The sequence below is a fragment of the Falco rusticolus genome, chromosome 1 (assembly GCF_015220075.1).
Source record: "Falco rusticolus isolate bFalRus1 chromosome 1, bFalRus1.pri, whole genome shotgun sequence".
NCBI lineage: Eukaryota > Metazoa > Chordata > Aves > Falconiformes > Falconidae > Falco > Falco rusticolus.
Genome location: NC_051187.1, coordinates 49,805,002 through 49,823,050, shown reverse-complemented (window position 1 = coordinate 49,823,050; position 18,049 = coordinate 49,805,002).

Below are 18,049 nucleotides of genomic sequence, written 5' to 3'. Positions count from 1 at the left end.
TGGGTGTTGGTGATGGTGGGAAGGTCCCAAAAGGAAAGTCGTTAAAGCAGAAATCCTGGCGTTTAAAATGCTAGGTTTGTTTTTATACTGAAACGTACATTTTAACTTTGGTTTCTGAGTATTTCTGAGGTGGGACTTTCTGCCCAGGTTTGGGTATGACATGGAAGGCATTAGGTGATAGACGCAGTGCTTTGTCTACACGTTGTATGTTGTGTCCAAGACAAACGTTCATGGCACTAACAAGTCTGGATCTGTCGCTATCTTCATGCCTTTTAGCTTAGCACACTTTATTGAGAAATCCTGGTTTACAGCTCCCACAGCTTTGGAAATAAAGAATAGCCTGTTTTGCAGGAGCAGGTGGTGACTTTTACACTGCAATTCCGAATTTTTCAATTTCGCCCCATTCTGCCATTATTTTTCCTTCTTCACTGCGTACAAAAGAACATCTATTCAGCACAAAAAAGTGAAAGCCAGCCAGCCTCCTTGTCCTCGGGGAGCACTTCCCCCCCTCTGCTATGGAAATGATTTTTGGACTGGAATTGCTGCTATTTGCAACCTTGTTTTAGCCCCCGACTTTTCTTGTTTGGTGAGTGTCTGTGCGGAGCGGCAAGCACCTGCTGCCTGCCGGTGCCGAGTGGAACCAACGTGGGAAAGCCCTTCACCAGCAAAAGGTGTGTCTCCAAACTTTATAGCTTTTTTTTAAAAAACTTCATTCTTATTTCAAAAGGGTTTATAATTACCAATTCATTATTTAAACTACCAGCTGTCAGAGACAGCGATGCCCTGTAGGTTTAGTTTGCCGCGTCATCCAATTTTCCCAAACGCGACCAGGCCACGGGGCTGACCCGGCTGCAGTCGCTTCTGAAGGAGAAACCGAGACCTTCTCTCCAGCTTCATTCTTCTGATGGTCAGCAAGGGTGTCTCCTGCCTGTGGTGGCAGTGAAGTGGGGGGAGCCCAGGGGGGCCGTGAGGGGATCTGGAACCGCGGAGCTGGTCAAGATGGAGAGATAAGGGAAAGAGCTGTGGGAGTAAGAGGTGCTGATTCATACTTGGAGGAATTTAATATTCACATCTCATGTGGGAACCGCATACAAATGAGGGGCTCGGTGCATCCCTCATTACAACAGCTCATTAAATTATCAAGAAAGACAGAAAGAGTTCCCATCACACCTCCCACAGTGTACAAGCCCGGACTATGTCATTCAAAATAACCCATCGGTATCTTTCTCATCTTGGGCTACGTCTGCGTGGACAGATGCAGACAGCCACGCATTGGCTCCGACCGAGCCACTGCAGGCGTGCGGTGGGTTAGCTGGGCGCTGACCCCGGGTTCGCACAGCCTGGCTGTAATGGCTGGGCTGGGCTCGTCACCTCTGGCTCGCCATGTGCTGACCAGGCCACACCGCGTCCCCAGCGCTGCCGCGGAGCCCTGGCTGGCCACCCCCGCGAAGACCTGCCCTCCGAAAGCCGTCGCCGCTGCTGCGACACGTGAGAAGGCGATGCCTGCCAGAGGGGCCTGGCCTAACGCGGCTCATTTCAGATCTGGCCGCTCAGTGTTTTCCATTAACTTGATACATGGTGTTTACATCCTACCGCTGCCAGTGCCAGAGATAACTGCCTTGGGAACAGCTCCCTACAGGTATTGTTAACAGCTGCTAAAAACAAAGGAGTTTGTTTTAGTCACATCACTATCTAAATAGCCAGAAGTACTTTTTTTTTTTTTTTTTTTTATTACTTCTAAGCCAATATTAAAAAATCTGTCATGTTCTTCCTGGCTGAAAGATGCATTCTGGAAATCCTGCATGCCGTTAAAGCTGGTGAGCAAATATTCTTGCAACCATAAAAGACACTGAGTTGAAGGACGTGTGAAGGTTCTTAGTGCAAGAAAATGTGTTTCTTTTCCCAACGTGTGATCGTGACCACCAGCAATCAACTGCTTGCACTTAGAGCTAATTGCTTCCAGCCAGCAGTTGTTCCTTGCCATATAATTGGATTCTGTGTCTTTTCAGGGTGAAGGCTGAGCTTGCAGGATAGGCGCTGCCTCAGCTAGCAACTTGCTCTGGTTACAAAAAAAAAAAAAAAAGAAAAGGAAAAAAAAAACCAAAAAGGAAAATCTTATTAACCTCCAGCTGCTGCTGCCCTGCCTTTTAGCACTGAACCACTGGGGAGCATGGAGGGAACAGGCAACACAGGCACATGGACTTCAGGGGTGGCGTTGAGGGTGAGGTTTGCAGTGGTCAAGCAAATGCTCGGCATGGGCAGCCTTGTCTGCACTGGGGGGAGGGAGAGTTACACGTATGTCTGAGACCGTTCATCCCATCTGAAGCAGAGGCTCTGGACAGACTCCCTTTGAATGGGGAGGTGTGTCTTCTGCTTTTGATCAGGTCTGAACAATAGCTCCTTTTTTATCCTACTCCATCCTTGTTTATTGGGAAGAGGAGAAAAAAAAGGCAAAAAGCCTTTGATGCCTCTTTTGGGGTCAAGTGGAGGAAAGATATGAACTCTACCTACTTTTTTTTTTTTTAACAATAGGACTTTGACTGTTAATTTAAAGCTGGTAGCTTCAAATAACTGCTGCTGCACAGGGGCACCAGATATTTTTAGTGGCTGCAGTGATCCAGCAACCCAAGAGGCATAAAAGCAAGAACGTTGTTCAGCTCCAGAACACATCCATGTGACTGTGTCCTCTTTCCTCTGAAATACAAATCCTAGCAACTCAATACAGGCAATGTTCATTCAGGCACCTGAAAGGAGCTGGATAGAAAATGTTTGATTTCACTTCTAAGTAATCATTTACAATGAATTTTATTTCCCATTACTCTTCCATTTCATTGTCACTAAAAGGAACAAAGCTACCTTCAACAGAGAGCAGCAGAGCAGGGCGGGGGGGTGCAAACCCGCCACCCACAGCTGCATCGTTTCCCTGATGTGTTCTCCTTTCCTGTAGGGTTAGGGAAAGAAATGAATTGACTGACTATGTGTGATTTTGATAGTTTCTTCAAAAAGAGTAAGATTTGACATGTTTCTGGTGAGTTTCTTCAAAAAGAGTAAGATTTGGTATCTTTCTGGTGGGCTAGCACAAGTTCTGGGAAGGAAGTGAGTATATTTCTAAGATGGATACGTGCGCAGTAGGTGTTAGGAATTACTGAAGCCCAGTAACTGGTGTGCAGCCTATGGAAATGAGGGAAATGCGCATAACCGAAAATGTGATGACGACAAATGGGTAGGAACAATTGCAGACAAATTTTCAAAAGCCCTATGGGTCCTTGTGTCTCTATCATTATCGCCCTCACATTTCCCCGAGTGTCTGGTGTTTCTGGCAGGTCCAGGTGTAAACCACAGTCTCCAGCAGCAGTTGGGACTCCCCTGTGCTTCATTCCACTGAACCCCCGCAGAAAGCATCAGGCTGTGGACTGCTGGAGCTGCCTGAGTTCTGGAGCTGAAAATAGGACGTGTCGCTAGCTTCGTGCTTGGGTTTCTGGTGTTTCTCATGCAGCATTCTAAACTGAATCAGACATATTCCCTATGCAAATCTTTAATCTCCTTTTTTAGGATGAAAAATGGGTGTAAATGTGGTTTTGATTTTCCCCCACCCTTTTACAGCTGTATTTGCCCCTTTACATCTCATGACCACTTCCTCCCACTCCTGTTTCCCCTGTTACAATTTTCCATCCTCCTCTGTTAAAATTTCTAATCTCCACTAATAACTCATCCCTCTTCTTTATCTTCTTTTCATATGGCAGTCTTTCTGTACTCTTCTGTTCGCTTCATCGTGCTTTCTCTGTTTCTGGACTCCAGTGGCTGTTCCGCTCCGTCGTTTGCTTTCTTCTTTCTGCCAATGCAAGCCTTTCCCCAAACGTCTCGTCTGCAAAATCTGCAAGCTGAGACTTTTTGCTGCCAGCTTCCAGTAAGATGTGGGAGTAGAGCAACAAAATGGACTCGGTTTTTAAGGTTTACGTGTCTGTATTTTGCAGCTTTGCCTTGTCACTGTGAACGAGTAGCTGGAGGAGGCTATTACCAAGCAGAAGTGCATCTGTGCATCTTTTCTATACGCACGTCGCTCACCCCCTACGCTGAGCAGCCTACGTGGGGGCAGGAGGGGAAGCTGAGAAGCTGAGTGCATGAGGTGATTGTGCAGAGGTGGGTGAGAAAAGTCTGTTCAAATAAAGGTGTGAGTAATTTAGCTTTGCGGTGTCTAAAAAGCCCTAATGAAAGAGTGTTGACGACAGCTTAAAAAGCCGTTTGGCGAAGCAGTTCCTAACCCTGCCCATAATCGTGATACCACAAGCGAATGGATTTGTGCAGTCAGTTCAGGGCCATTTCCCTGCGCATCAGAGCAAAATAATTGTATTATTGTTTCTTAAATTAGCACGTAGCTTTTCATGGTGTGGGTTAAGGCTCCAACAGAATTTGGTTTTCTCTCATAGGGTAAAGACTGAGACTTTTTTACAATAAAGGACGGCACTCGGAAGCCCGAAGGTGGCTCTTGGAGGATAGGTACTCCATTTTCCTTCTGCGGGAAGTGACTAATCGCTGCATAAAGTGGAGAGCACTTGGAATGCACGCAGAGTGCATTTATATAGGCTATGCAGCGTTTATTACTGCAATACTTGGTATTCATACACGTTCTTTCTAAAAAAAACCTGAATCCTGTCTCAGACAGCCATTCCTCCTAGGGGTTTATAGCCTAAGCCATTGAATAGCTGAGGTGAGAAGGCACCTCTGGAGGTCACCCAGCCCAGCCTCCTGCTCCAAGAAAGGCCAACTTCCCACATAGCTCACCTTGCTGAGGGCCATGGGGTGTTGTTCTTAGCACACAGTGGTTCTAAGAGGGAGGCATGTGATTTTGCTACTGAAATAAGGGTGCTGAAGATGGAAAGACACTAAGGAAAATGCTGGTCTTCTGTAGGCTATAGCTCGAAAAACGTTTGCCACCAAGCCCAAGGAATACATTGCAATTTTTAATGCTAGTCTGCCATAGGCAGCTGACGGTGTCGTGGAGGCAGTAAAGCAAGCAAAGGCAGGATTTGGGAAAGAAATTTGAAGGAACCCTCAAAAGCAGGAGGGAGCCTACTGGGTGCGAGAAAGAAAGAAGTTTGTGGCTTAAGAGAAACCAGAGAAAAAAAAACCACTGAAAGTTGCAGAGGCTTGTCATAAAGGGTGGGCACTGGCAGTTTGGTTGAAGAGAGAGGAGCAGAGGTGAGAGGTGTTCCATAGCCAGGCTGGGAATCGGTCCGGCACTGTTACCCTGGGTGCTGGTGAAGGTAGGCAGCTGCTGGCAGTGCCATCATCAATCCATGGGGAACCAAGGAATGACCCTTGTGAGCTCAACAGCTCAACCCTTCCTGGTGGAAGTTTGCTTACCATCTTCTTAAAGGAATTAAGGACCAAATAGAATAGTAAGTTACAGTAAGTCTTTCCAGTAACTAGCTTGTGTCCTGCAGGATGGGATGCCTGTTTATGCACGTACAGGTAAATAGCAAGTCCCCTGAAAATGTGTTACTTCTGATGCATCTCTTTTCTTGCAACATGGCCTTACTAATGAAGTCAGCACCCCCACGCTTACAGGAGAGCTGCTGTGGTCATCCCAAGTAATACAAATGCGCATATTGAGTGTGTAAAGCAGCAGCTAACTAGTAAGCCTAGCAAATATTTTTTCATTGCAGCAAAATACTGCCTAGGTTGCTCTGAAGGATTCAATGCAATCTGTTGCCAGAGACTTGTAACTCAACTGGATGGAGCGTGGGCTGGATCACATGGCAGTTCCTGCTGGTGCTTTTAGTGGCCTCTGCAATGCGTGAGACCTATTCATACCCCAGCAGGGACAGTCCCAGATCAGAGCTCGTGCTCTGAAAGATCTTGTACTGAGTAAGGAGATGCCTATAGGGAAAACATGAATGCTCAAGCCAAACCTCAACCCCTGCCCTCCCTGTATGTACCTTGCAGTAGAAGCGTAACTAGTTCTCACTGGCCACTTGGACCCACCAAACAAAATAACTGGCCAAAACCAGACCCCTGCAAGACAATTTATAGATGAGTTTCCAGCTGAAGATACAGCACAGAGGCAGGGATGAGTGACTGGGGGTGGGGTGTTAGCAAGGGGAGCTTTTTTAAACTATTGTGAGAAATATCCCTCAAATCACAGGCTGCTCTTCATCTGCACAGCCAGCAGGGGAACGAGGCCACCGGGCACAGCCCCGTGTCCGCGGGGTCCCAGTGGCCGTGGTGTCCCCAGCCCACACAAAGGCGGTATCTGAAATAACGTGAAATGTGGCATAAGCAACCCGTGGGAGAAGGGCATGTGGAAATACAGCAGGAGATATTTTGTAATTGTAGAAGCAACCAACAGTATTATAAAAGAGTATAAAGCAGAGATCTGCAAGAATGTGTAGCTTGAAAATTCAGCATGAATTGGCAAAGTGAGTCCGTGACTAATGACAGAGGTCCATTGTATGATCAAGTCTAACCTCTTGTTTAATGAAAATACTTCTCTGACTGTCTCATTTAAGCTACAGTAAATATCTCTGAATAAAATGTCCAGCCTTAATATAAAACATTTTAAATGACAGAGAAGTCACCCCAGCCTTTGGTAAATAGTTTGAGCAGATAATCAAGCTCTCTGTTTGAAACTGTCATAGTTCTTCTAGCACAAATTAGTTGGGGTGGAGTGTCTAATTGCTGGTAACTGGATCTGTTACAATGCTGTGTGCCAAACTAGCGAGCTCTTATTATCGGATTTCTGCTTCTCAGATTAAGCCTTTGCAGGACAGGAGCTGTGATGTCCCTCAGTGAGGACCCGCAGTGGCTCTGGGGCCAGCCCACGCCCTGGGGGCAGCGTGGCGTGCAGAAATACGTGGGAGAGGGTGTCCCAACGTGCTTCCACTGCCGGGCTGGGACAGGAGACCTCATTCTCAGCAGGGCACAGTGGCTTTTGGCATCGGGGGCAGTTTTCCTGCTCATGGGTACTGGCTTTTGGCCTCTGGCTGGTTCCCTGTGACTACGCGTGCCGAAGGCTGCCCTGGGAGAGCGGCTCTGGCCGTGGGGCTGCCCCTGCTCAGCAGAGACCCACAGGGGCCGTTTAGAAACCCGTACAGCAGAGTTCAGTTTGATACAGAGCAGAAGCTCTGGAAGGTTGGACCTGTGTTTGCTGTGGTGGTTTCCCAAACCCACCCTTGGAAATCCAAGTTTAGCTCTGTCACGTTAAAAATGTGACTAACAAAAAGGACTCATTTCAGAACTACATGTTGTTTAAATGTTTATTTTCAACTAAGCATCCACTACTTGATTTTACAATTACAGAGCCCTAATGCTGCTGGAAATCACCAGGGCTGGTTTTGCTCAGACCTGTTGTACTCGCTATTCCTTCCTCCCTGATGGGGCCAATGTGGACACTGATAAACGCTATGGACTCACCCCTTGGTGCAGCTGGGCTGCAGCTCTTCGGCCTTGTCCTGCTCTCCCTTAAGCTAGGAATATTTATTTGTTAGTAAACCTCTCTTCCTCTCCACTTGGGATTGTCTTGAGCATTCTGTAATTAAGGAGACGGCGGTAACATGTAATGATTCCTTTACTGACATCCTTGAAAAAGGGAGCTCTGACTCTGTCCCCTCTTCTCCTGGGTTTCATTCCCTCCTTCCCTTCACTAAGGCTGACAAGGTGCCTGGAGCTATTCTGCAGATTAAATGGTGGTTGTGCCACCTGCGTCTCAGTTGACCTTTTTTTGACTGTGTTGACCATTTTCTCTATTTTAAGGCTGCCTGTTAGAAAGAGGGGACTCTTTCCCCCCCCCCCCCCTTTCCTTTTTTCCCCAATGTTTTTCCTTTTTTGAGCCAGCGTGCTCTGTGCTGCTCCCCAGTAACTCCTGTTCGCTGCGCCACGGAAGCGAAACGTCTCTCGGTCGAGCACGACACCTCTGCTGCAGCGCCTGGAGGAGACTGTAAAACAGATGGTCTCATCCTGGGTCACTTTTCTTTATTGATGTTATTGCGGAGCCCCGTGCTATGGCAACCGAAGCAGTTGTACTCTCTGGGGCTGGGGTAGGGTGGAGGGAGGAAGGACTCTGGAGCTGCCGTTTGGGCCCAGCCCTGCTCCAGCAGCCGCGGCTCGGCTGGCGCCCGGCCAGCTCGCTGCGGCGCGGGTGTTTATCCAGCGCGGTGGTGAGTCATGGGTACCATGCTCCACCAAAGCCACCTCTGGCAGCTTCCCCATGAATCACTGCAGCCTGAGAAGACTTGCAGCAATTCCTGGGCCACCAGAAGGATGATCTCATTGCCTCCTGAAGGAAATAAGGATAAAGTCACGTGGAGCTGTGCCCTCAGAACCGGGGGAAATGGCATCCCAGCAAAGAGCTTGCAGGTGACCTAAATGGGCATGTGATTCAGTGTTGTGGGACCAAACAAGGCAAAGATCCTCCTTGCAGGGAAGGAAGGAAGAGACTTCAAGATACATACAAATAATTCGAGGTGGCACTCATAACAAAGCCTGTAAGGCAAGGAGGAATGATATGGCACAGGGTCCACAAAGGACTTGCTTTTAAGTATTCCTCTTTGCCTGTTTTCATTTACTCGCAGGATTCTCTAGTTGGTATTGCCTATCATGGGTGATCACGATGTGGAGTCTGATGAAGTAATCTTTGCATACCATGTCCTGCCCATGGAGCTGAGTTACCTCGATACTGGTTCAAACCCAGTTGAAGGATTTACTCAGGTTTAACTCCAGCTGAAATCAAGTGCTTTTGCCTCTTCTAAAAACTTAATTCATGGCATTTTTCTGTTCCCATTGGCTTTGTCATTATTGCAAAGAGGTTGCTGATTGTGTTATTTCAGAGAGGTTGCAGTGGGTTTTTTTCAGATTTCAAATACAAAAAATAACCCTGTGCTTTTTCTCCTAAGACAAATCTTGGAATGGTATGAAAAGTGGTAGTTATTTATTTAAAACATTTGGTCTTGTAAAATCAAGACCAGTGCAGAAAAATGATAGTTCTTTTTTTTATCATCTTGAAACCGTACAAGGATGAGAATTTTACAGAATTTAAAAATCTACTCATGTCTTGTCAAGAAAGGCTAGTGGAGTGGCTTTAATGAAGCTGGAATTTGTGTCTGTGACAGTAAAGCAGCTCAAAGCTGCCCCTTATCTCTGCTGTGGGCAGCTGGAGCATAGACCTCAGGAGAAAGAGAAGGAAACTTCATCCCAGAGATCCTGGGGATTTCAAGGTGCCACATCAGCTGGCTCTGAAGTGTGCATGGGGCTGTGGGAAGCCAGCGGGCTGCAGTGAGGAGCAGTCAGCGGGGAGCGGCTCCCACACGTGCTCACTCCCTGAGCTGTAAGTGTGATGGTGATCATCCCTCTTCCCGGGCAAGGCATCCCAGGTGCTAATTAGACAGTGCTGCCAATCCCCAAAGTAATATTTTGACAGCTGCTTTCCATTCCTTGTCTCTGTTAGGTGTATATTGGTGGCTAACCACATTTAACAGCGCGGGTTAGATAACGAAATCATTGGGCTAAGAGCTGATAGGACTGAAAAAAACGATCCCAGATGGAACTTCCTCACTATAGATCGTCAGACCATACCACCAAAGCCCAGCCCTGCTCACGTCCATTAATTTTTCCTTCCCCAGGCCCGACACTGGTGTGTGTCATGGAAGAGCCTCATGAAAATCACAGCTGAAGATGAACATGATGGTTCTCAGTGGCACGTTGGTCCAAAGGTATCAGGCCCCACATTTGAAGTACTTATGAAAATTGGCCTGGTATGTTTTCCTCCTTCCATTCAGCTTCCCAGTCTGGTTATAACATTTGTCCATCTTAGGGCAGTCCGATTGCTTCCCTAGTAAAAGGGATGGGCTGCTAAACTGGAGCAAAGGATCCCCCTGCACCTGCGGGATGCGCTGCATGACCCGGAAAGCTCTCTAATGATTTTGCAGGCGAGATGGAAACTATCAGATAAAAGGCTCTTTGCCTTTTCCAGAACAGCTGCTTTGCTAGTGCAGGCATGCATCTCAGCGTGGCCCAAGTCACAGCTGAAGCTCCAAGGACACTATTTGCACGGCCTCTGTGGATGCCAGCTCTGTTCTGGCTTGCAGGGTTTTAAGGAGGTGAGCTGCAATTGCAATGACATCAGGCAGCTGATGTCGAATTCGGGCTCGGTGAACTCTGAACGTGCCCGCTCCTTGGGGGTGAATCTGGAGCCTGTCGAAAGGACTTCCTTGAGCCACTGCACTCGCTTTTTTGAGTCATAACCGCAGCGTGCGCAGCGCTGCCCAAATGCAGCAAATGACACAAAGGCTGCTCTGAGAGAGGTGTCTCAACAGCTTTCAGTGCGATGTGTTGGGTAATCTTGGAAATACCAACATTTTCCTACTGAGCAGGTTTTAAGAGTGTGTATGCACGGGAAGGGGCACAGGGCAGTGGCTGCTCTCCATGTCTCACTTCTGCAGGAGCTGGAAGTGCAGCACCTGCAGCTGGTTCCCTAAGGTGGCCCTTGATCTCGCAAAGCTTTAGAGGTGAGGAGGTGGACAAAGGAGCTAAAATCTTTGAATCGTGGCTATAAATGGAAGAAGGTTTTTGAGCTGTTCTCCAGTGAAGTGGCTGAAAGCAAAAGTTCTGAGTGCAGAGGAAACAAGTTAGTTATTGTCCCGCAGCCCTTTCAGGCCTGCTTTATGCACAAATATGGCCAAAAATCATTTTTGAAGAGCTACATAGTGATGGGGAAGGACAAAGAAGCAAGAGCTGTTGGTCGGTTGCCCTGCCTGCTGGAGGGCAAAAGGAGCCCAGGGACCCTCGTGCCAGGGAGGGGATGCTCTGAGGAGGGGTCGCTCCCAGGGGAACCCTGGGTGGCTGGAGGTGAAGCACAGCTCCTGTATCCCTGATACTCACCGTCATGCAGCCAAAGGAGCTGCTCTTAGTCCTTCACCGGATGCCTTGAACATCACCTGCAGCCTCTGCGCTGCCTGTGGTGCCACCGTTGTTGGTGTGTGGCAGTGACCAGCTGAGGCTGTGGTCTGCCGGGTGCAGGGGCTGGTGTGGCTCCTGCCTCTGCTTTATGCAGGGGGCATTGCATGGTGAGGGGCTCAGACCCCCCAGGAAATTTGGTCCCAGTCCCCCCAGATCAGTGCTCGGCCCTACAAGCTGGGCAGGGGCACCTTTTTTTGATGAACGGGAAAACTCAGTGTCCCCCAGTAGTTTTTCTTCTCCTCCATCTTCTCTCAGTTTATTTGTCACAATAGGATTGTTAATGTTCATCGTGGTCCGACCCAGGGGTGCCTTGTATCTGCTAGGGACAACCAACAGCCACAGCCAAGGGTTCTTGTTTCAGAACCAATATCTGGGACTGTGAGAATCGCACATCCTAAAATTACCTGTGTGACTACCAGGGCTCCTTGCTGTCGGCGTCATTTCTTCATCGCTGCCACTTCAGCGTAGCCCAGCATCTGAACTGAGGGCTTCCTTTCGGTACGTGCCTGAGTTTAACTAAAATGTACCATGAGGCATCCAAAATGCGAATTAGAGGTCTACACAAAACGCTTTACAAGGCACTCTGGATGAAGGGAATGTACTGTATAGATATGGTATCTAACAGAAAATATTCTAAAGACCCTCCTTTGTTCAGAGTGTTTTACATCATCTGCTGTACACAGAGCTGTGCTGCTTCTCTGGCAACTTCTGATGTGCTGAGCTTTTGAGAAGTAGGATGCTGATGCTTTCTAGTGAGGATCCTGGCTCTACTGCCACATGTTGAAAATTAAGATTTTGCTTTTTTTTATTTTATTTTTAAAGAAAGAAAGGAGGAGGAACCTGAGGGGAAAAGCATGGGGTGTGAGACGAGTGAGACAAGCAGAGCCAAAGACATTGGTGGGTAGTGACCAAGAGGTGTGAAATGTCAGCAGGTAGGAGCGGGTGCCCAGCATGATTCCTTGCAGAAGAAGCTGCTCCAGGAGCGGTCGGGTTGAGGCATGCACCATGTAAGTGGTGAGCTGTTTGTCATTACTCAGGGGAGCAAGACAAATGAGAAATCAATTGAACATCAAACCATTGTTGCTGATTGCCTATGTTGAAAATAAATGATTCATCGAGTGCTTTAATTGCTTCATATGCGTGGCAAGGAGTTCCAGTCCTGATTTACGGACCTCTCCACCAGTCAGTCAGGAAAGTCTTGCTCCTACTCACTTTATTTGTGCAACAAACATCCTTTTCTCTTGGCATGGATTAAGCCAACCCACTTACAAACTTTTTTTTTTGTTCTGATTGTTTATTTTGCCTTTAAGTGACTGGTAATTTCACTCACATGGTGCTTTTTTTTTTTAGTTTTTATTTTGTAGCAGAGGAGCCCGGCAGGGATGGGGATGGCTGTGTGCAAGGCGCTGGGCTCCGTGCCAAGCAGGGCAAGTAGATGACCCCATCCCCAGAGATCTGCAGTCCACAGCGTAACATGGATTTACAGTGTCCACTGGCTGAATTAGTGGGAAAGGGGACCTTTGGTGACTTAAAAGCCTTTTGTAACTCCCCATGCGATATACTGTGGGGTGCTTTGTGCCTTGAAATCCGTAAGCCCTCTGTAGATAGAAGCGGTTGCTCGCAGGGGTTGAAGGAGATGGTGCCTCCTCCCCGCCGCTGTGTCTCTGTTTACCCACCAGCCCGAGAAGGAGATGTTGGAGATCTGCCTCTGCTTTTCCGTAGCAGTTTGATAGGGTCGTCAAAACAGAAGGGAAACAAGCGGGTGTTTGCTGTAGGTGAGGGGAGGGGATGGGGAGGGAGGTGGAACCCAGCTTGCACAACTGCTGGGCGGTAGCAGCAGGGAGAGGTGTGAGGAGAGCTGCAGGAACAGGGAGGTCCCCTCGGCTGGCTGGACAGGGCAGGTCTCTGGTGGTGCTGGCCAAAAAAAAAAAGAAGGAGGGAAAAAGAAATTTGACAGTTGTCTCAGTTTATCAGGTGGCTAAGGCAGAGGCAGCCTCTCGCTAGCCCTGTGTGCCCCAGCCTTGCGAAGGGGGAAGCGACCTGCCAGTTGTCCCTTCGCCACCTGAGCCATGGTGGCTGCTGTCGCCCTTGGGTTCTGTGGCTCTGCCCAGGTCTTTCTGCGTGCCCTGAGGCCAGGCTGCAGGGAAGCAGTGCCGGTTGTCTGGGGGGAGCCTTCTCCTGTCAAAAAGATCATTGTGCCACCAAGCTCCTTGATCTGCCGCAACCACAAGGGAGATGGTGACCAACAAACCAGGGCTGGAACAGCAAGAGGGAAAAAAACTCGAACCCAAACAAAACCCAACAACAAAACAACGGCAATCTCTTGCAATCATTTGCCATCAAGTGGAGTCATAACTCAGTTGCCCAGGGGCTGATTAAGGATGGAGCCTGACGAGCCTTTCACTTGATACAGGCCCACAGGTGCTGTTATAGGTTGAACTGGATTGCAGAATTTGTCTGGCTAAGAAATAATACTTTTCACCAGGTTGTTTTTCAGCTGGATCATTTTTTTCACCCACCTCCTTGCAGCAGTGCTGGGGCTGGCAGGGTGGGAGCTGCAGCACAGGAGATGGGAGCACCAGGGTGGGCAGGAGCTGCTTTTTTTTTTTTTTCTATAACTTCACGCCATGGCTGCTGGGGCTTTGGCTGGCAGTACCTACATCAGCCTGGCGTAAAGGGTCTCCAGCCTCTGTACACACAGGATTTCTTTGTGATTTGACTAACCGACTTGGCTCGGGCTACTTGGCAGTGAAACAGCTAACAGTGTCGCCATGTACATGTGTCTTTTTTTGGGTGATATATTTTTGCATTGTACTGGAAAGAGTTCATGTCCTGTGTCAGTCTGCTCAAGGGAGCCCTCATAAATGAGAAGATTAAACCTAGAAACACCTCCTGGTCTGCGCCCAAGCTGTCTCTGGTGCTTTTGAGCCTCCCACCGCGTGACAGTATAGCACAAGTGGGTTACCTGCCTTTCTGTTTCCCTAATGAAATCCTGAGTTCTGCAATATTTTGAAAGCCTGTAAGGGAAGGGTCCGAGTTCTTTGCCCCCCATCCAGAGAAGCTGTGCAGATGGGCACTGGTGGGACAGCCTCTGTGCTGCACCTCAGCGCATGCTGGCTCTTGTTGTTGTTGGGTCTAGTTGTTCCTCTCTTTGGTGTGCAGTTTTCCTCACTCAGCAATGTTTCAGTTGAATACAGCATGGATTGAATATGGCAAGGGAGAACAGGGTTAAGGATTGACAACTTTGACTTCAAAACAAGGTTTTTCAGTAGGAAGGTAGCTTGGGAGGTCAGGAAGAGCATTCTATGGTGAAAAGAAAGGAGACGAAAGAGATGCTGAGGGTGATGCTGGGCATATAGATGATGTGATCATATAGCCATGGGCAAGGACCAGAACCTGAAAAGGTGCTGGTGTGCTTGTGCTGCTTCTTTTCTCATTACTGGTTAAAAGACAGCAATGTAAATCTGGGGAGGATTCAGCGTTCCCCATCTGAAGGACACACGTTAGCAGGGAAGTGCCTCTGTAAGCATTGCTTCAGTGCTGGTTCTGCAAAGAGGTTGCAGGAACTCATTATTCATGATTTTATCTTGCTACCTGAAATACATAAATAGCCTAAAGGTTCCTCTGATGGACTTCTTCCAGCTCTTTGATGTGCCAAAGATAATTTCTGTACATACTCCCTCAACCTGTCCCCACTCCCTACCTCAGGTTTAATGTTTCTACTTGTTATGTTTACCTGTCTGTACTAGACTGTAAGCTCTCCAAGGCAGGGACCTTGCCATCTTTCATGTTGAAGTACCTTGAAGGAGTTGTAACATCAACAGCTATAAAATGTGATATAAATTATCAAAGCAACATCAACTAACACAGCTCAACTCTTTGGCCTCTTCTGCACCAGGCAAGCTTTGCATGGGGCTGCTGGCTGCTCGTGACACTGGCTTGGCAGGATCTGTGCCAGCAGTGCCGGTAGCCTGGTCCCAACAGGCAGCCGCTGTCGTGAGAGCACGCAGTGCCCTGCGAGTCCTGTCGCTGTTATGATGAGCGGGGTGATACAGCCTGTGCCCGCCTGTAGCTGGGCTCCTTATGAAGTGCCTTTTTGGGAGGTGTCCACTCAGAAGAAATCACATTGCCGGTGCCAGGACCCCATGCCCCCGTTGGTTTAAAAACTCAGAACTATACCCCAGAACTTTTATTAACTCAAGAGCCTCATGGTGCTCTGGATTTAAGTTCCCTTGCGTGAGACCATAACAGTGGAAGCAAACGGATGCATCTCTGCCTATGGGAACTAAAGCAAGAAACAGGCAGAGCCAAGCAATGCATGCTCCCCTGCCCCCGTCCCGCATGGCTCCAGAGCATCCCCAGGGCTGGAGCCACCATCCCACAGTGTGTCTGGGAGCTTGCTGCCCGGACCCACGGTCCAAACTGCACTTGCAGCCAGGTCTCTCTCAGCTTCCCTGCTTTGGAGCTGGTTCCTTTGTGCAGCCTGGGATGTGTCAGGGAGAGACCTTGTTTTTATAACCTCCTGTTATGGCTGGAGGTGATGCCTCTGCAGTGACAGCTGGGGAGCAGACTTTGATCTGGTGCCTCAATGCCTCCTCTGGGAATTCAGGCCTCTGAGTCTTATTTGCCCTGGGCAACAGTCGAGAGGATTTCCCCTAAGTAAAAAGCCATCAAACCTTATCAGCTGTCTTGCTATTCCTGTGTCACCGCCCCTTGAAGACAACATCTCCCACGGAAAGGTCAGGCAGCAAAATTTCTGGGTAAGAGCCCAGTGGGCAGCCCAAAGCAGTGCAGAACTGGGGGAACATGTCCCGAGACCGGCGCAGCCCCATGGCACCCCCAGCAGCTCAGGGACCAGCAGCCATCAGGCCAAGAAGCCAAGTCCTAGCTAACTCCCTGCCAACCACGCAGCCTCTCTGTCCACCCTTGAGTTTGTGGTACGTGTGGGCAGGGTGCCATCACCAGGGTCTCACCGGCATCGGGTGGCTTTCACACACCTAGAAAAAACCTGCACGGAGCCCACTGAGCCCTGGCCAGTGGGTGAGGGGGCAAACTGGGCTGAGGCTGCAGGCAGGCATTCGGTCCTGCATGTGGTCCCCAGCACCCACCGGTAACAACCTGAGGCCAGACTGTGCTGCTGCTGCTGCTGTGGGGTGAGCCAGGCTTGCTTTGGCATTTTGCAGCTCTCATCACTGCAGCATCCCAGAAATCAGAGGAATGGGGGCTGGTGGAGGAGCAGGGTCAGGATTAGGGATGGGAAACTGGGACATCCTAGTTCTGCTTCTGGCTTTACTAGACACCCTTACTTTCCCTGCTTGTGGGAAGGCTGATGAAGCCCTCATGCTTTTCATGCCAGTTTGGTTTCTGAAGGGTGGACCATGGTCTTTGGAGGTAAACTGCTGGGCTATAGTGCCGTTGCACGTACACGTTGCTTCTTCCAAGAAGCTTATTTCCAAAGGCAGGGGAGTGGTGTTAAAGGCCCAGTGAACTGGTTCATGCAGGGAGTTTACAGGCCCTATGCCCAGCCAGACCGCCCTGCTCGAAGCAGGCTTTGCTTTAGACCTCAGAAGCGCCTGCAGTTTTGGTTACTTCTTTTGCACATCTGCTCTTGCAGACTGCTCAAGGCTCTTCCATATTTCTTTCAAACAGAGCTATTATTTCACTGACCCAGGCCTGCTATTCACTGATGAATTGGAAGCTGTTCATTGCAGCTTGAAATACCATTTTCTTACTCTTAATGCTTCCCATTCATTTTCTGTGGCGATCGGATTCATAACAGCAGATATGCAGCGTTCATTGATACTTGATGCAGCAGCAATACCCTCAGCAAAGGCTTTTTTGTACGTACGGCTCCAAACCTTTCAACCACCCTATCATGGAAAGCCATAATGTCCCTTTTCTGCAATGCCCTGAGCCACCTGCAGCCCCTGAAAGAGCACTTTGTTTCTTCAATTAAAGAAACAACACAGGCAGTGTCTGCGCTGGTGGCAAGGGAGGGCTCTGGGTAATCTCCTTTTGCCCTGCCCCCATCCTTCAACCCCCACCCCACCCCCTCTTGAGGCTGAATTTCGGCCCCACTGCTGTTTAAAACTAAACGGAAGGATATTTGCAGGGTGGGTTATTTTAGCTGCTAAATGAGCCTCCTGATGTTATACTACCAGGTGGGGCTAGCTCTCCTGGGGTGGCAATCCTGCTAGGAACGATTCCTGGGTGCTGAGGTTTGACACGAAACAGCCACAGTTTACTTCTTGCTATCTTTGGAAAACCATAAACCTCTAAGTGAACAGTGGGCAGTGGGGGTGTTTTCCCTTTTTACTTTTCTATTTTCCCAGAAAAGCACTTGTGTGGGGAGAAGATGCTGCACTACCTTTTGCTCACAGAAAAGGAGTCTGACAGCTTAGCACTGCTCAGAGACAGGAAAATTACTTTGTCTAGTGAATATTCTAAAGAGATGAAATAACAGGGCACAATCAAAAATCTGTTTAAAAGAAGAGCTGTCCCACTCGTGCTAAGCCAACAGTTTCACTGTTTTGCTCATCTTTGCAGAATAAACTTAGAGAAGGAATGGTGGAAGTGCCTGTAAATGCTTTTTGCTAAAGAAAAGGAAGATTCAGGCTGTAATCTGTGTTGGCAACCAGAGGAAAATTCTCTGCCCCAACAGATAAGTGGTGGTTTATTATGGGCATATCCTTGCTGGCACTTGCCTGTTTCACCTACTGGGAAAAGGAGTCGTCACCCCAGCTCGGTGCTGTCAAGCACCACCCAGCAGCAGCGGGGTGCGATACCAACACTTGCTTGTTTTCAATAAACAGAGTTATGTTTTGAAGGGGATGGCAACATTGTTTAAGAAAAACAGTACTTAAGGAAGGATGGATTATAGGCTGAGCTAGAAAAGCGCCAGAGATGGCAAAGATAATCTCTGAGCTGGCACGCTGCAGCCCCCCAGGTTTTGTGGTGCTGGGAGAAATGGCTGGCGGATTATCCCACAGCTGAGCCATTTGGGGAGGTGGACATAACGCTTTGGATCACAGCTTTTTCTCTGCCACACGTTTTGACTTTCCTCCTGTGGCTGTCGCAAGCAGGGGGTGGAAAGCTG